Genomic DNA, 2,897 nt, shown 5'->3' with positions numbered 1-2,897 from the left:
AAAAATAGGGGTTTTACAACACTTACCCCCTTAAAATAGTTTTGTCCTCGAAACTAGGCGGTTTCAAAAAGGTTAGGGTAAAGCTCATTCATATGGTCCTCTCGTTGCCATATAACATCACATATTGTCTGATTTAAAACCACCTTGACTGACTTGATATCCTTTCCTCTCATGTGTCTCACACTTCTATCTATAATACTCATCGGAGGAACTTCAAAAGGGAGATTCTCTTTAAGTTGGACATCGTCAGGTGTGATGACATGCAAAGGATCAACCATGTACTCCCTCTGCAACAATTCCTTATAGCTAGTCATTCTCTTTGTTATGTAATGTTTGATCTCATTCAAATAATGTGATTATAGGCTTGTGCCTATGCTCCAATATTTCCCTATTAAAGGCCTCAGACAATTTGTTTACTTGTAGGTCACATTTTGTATAGGCCTCGAAGTGTGATATGCTCCAATATTATGCAGGGACATCCAACACGTCCTTCCATGCAACTTCAATTATGACCTTTATTCTTAGTATTATTGTATCGCCTGATGGTGTTGTAGTTACCCTTGTAGCTGCTCAAATGGCCTCTTTTAATTTCAACCCAAAGTATTGCTTCTTCCAATTACCAATTAGATGCTTTACACATAATCTTTACTCCACATGGACACTAATACATTGAAATGCAGGAACCAGTCCCTGCCACATATAATAGAATTATAATTATATGTAAACAAAATAAATTACAAGCATAAACAAAACCTATGAGATAATACATTTTCTTGGTCTGAAATAAATGCATATGACCTCTGACTGAATCCTTCAAAATCTTGAAGGAGAAGATGTAAGAACTACTCCCACGAGTCTTTATGTTCTCATAAGCCTCACTTTTAATCAAACTATCCAATTCCATATATTATATGTAATCAACATTCCACTTCTAATTCAACTCAGGTACCTCCACTTTAACATACCATTTAACATGTTTCTCAACTAATTCCTCCATATGGTGTAACATTAATCTAATCTTATGACTCTTAGATGGCCTGGGAAATACTGAACAATAAATGATATAAATTAATATCAACGGGACCATAATACAATAATCAGACAAGAAAACAAGTGAGACCACAAGAAAACATTAAAAAACTATAGTGGACCACTACATACAAATGAAGCAAGAAAGCATGTGGGAGGGGTGAGAATAGGCAGGGTACTATAGTACTCATCCCCATATCCGCTATTTGAAAAAATCCCCGTACTCGAGCCCATACTCATTTGGGCGCCATAATTAGCATTTGTACCCGTGTCCTATGGGTATGTAAGTACCCACTCATACTTGTTACCCACATTCCTATTAAAAATAAATAGATCAATTATAAAATATCATATCATTTTAAGTTCTTAAAAGTATTAAAAAGTTTTCAAAAAAAGTTTTGTTGAAATAAACGAACACTTATATTAAATACATGATGATTTAACATTGATATACTTTTTAAAATTGATAGACATACATTTTTATATAATAATATAAATTAAAAAATATAAATATAAATTAAAATACATAAATATATATTATGCATGTATGAAGTGGGTATGGTATCAAGGTGCCCGTACCCGCTTATTTTTATGGATAATTACCCGGGCATGTGTCTGTGCCCATTTTTGCGGGGTTTTATCCTACCTATTGTAGGTAATTTTGCAGGTGCCCATTGAGGGATAAGTCAAATTGACATTCATATGTGGGACCTAACATAATAAACTAACTGTATATGGGACAAAAAAAGAATACCCTACACAATACTTGATTTATTCATTGCTATCCCATCGAGAATGTGTTTTTCTTATATTCAAAAGAATGAACTTTGACAAAATTCGAAACCCAAAAAATAAATGTTGCAGCTTGAATGATTATGGAAGTCGCTTCGAAATTTGATGGCAATTTCAACATCAATGGTCGCAGATGGTGATTGAACTTCGATTGAAGGAGGAAAGTCATTAGGGTTCATGCAAATAGGATGAATGAAAGAGAGAGCTTTGATGGTATTTGTGATTTATGATTCTTAACATTTAATCCTAAAATATCAATAACTTTGTATTTTATGTATTAACAGTTTTTATAAAAAAAAACCAATTTATTTAAAATAAGTTAAACACTAATGTTTACTTGGCGCCACAGTGATAGTGTCATGTATTAAATGAGGACGCCACATGAGTAAAAGTGGAGGGGATCAAAGAAATTCATGTAAAGTAAAAGACCTAAAAAGCTAAGTTTTGAAATAGGGGGACCACAAAATTAAAAACACCTAAATAGGGAAATCATAAGTACATCTAAGCCATTTTATTTTTACAACTAGTCTTTTTAAATGAAATGATAAATCCAATATAGCTTGGTCATTTAATTTTTCATGTGTTGTATTTTTCTAATGTATTACTACTCATAAAATTCATCTATGACTGAATCATAGTAAAAAAATCTCACTTGTTCAAACTCTATTTTATTTTTAAAATATTGATTGAAATATCTTTTAAGAATACATTTGTCACTTTCTCCCCACCTATACTTCCCACCTCCAAAAATCTCTTTATAGGTATTAAATTATCATTTTAATCATAAACTTGTTTGACAAAAATTATTCAGTAAAATTTTAGATTTTTAAAAGTAAACTTTGAGAATGTAATTTATATTTCTGAAAACTTTTTAAATTATAAAACTTTCATAATACTAAATCTTTTATTTTTCAAAATTTTAAAATGATTTTTTTCCGAAATTTCACTTATTGTTCCCTGAATTTTGGTTAAGTTAATACAAAAACTAAGTGTTTTTTGGTTTAGGTAATTTATTATAGTAAAATTGGAATTAGAGTAAGTGACATTTGAAGGAGTGAGAGTAAAACTAATAAAGG

Source organism: Lathyrus oleraceus, chromosome 3 (assembly GCF_024323335.1).
Source record: "Lathyrus oleraceus cultivar Zhongwan6 chromosome 3, CAAS_Psat_ZW6_1.0, whole genome shotgun sequence".
NCBI classification, from domain to species: domain Eukaryota; kingdom Viridiplantae; phylum Streptophyta; class Magnoliopsida; order Fabales; family Fabaceae; genus Lathyrus; species Lathyrus oleraceus.
This window is presented reverse-complemented; position numbering follows the sequence as displayed.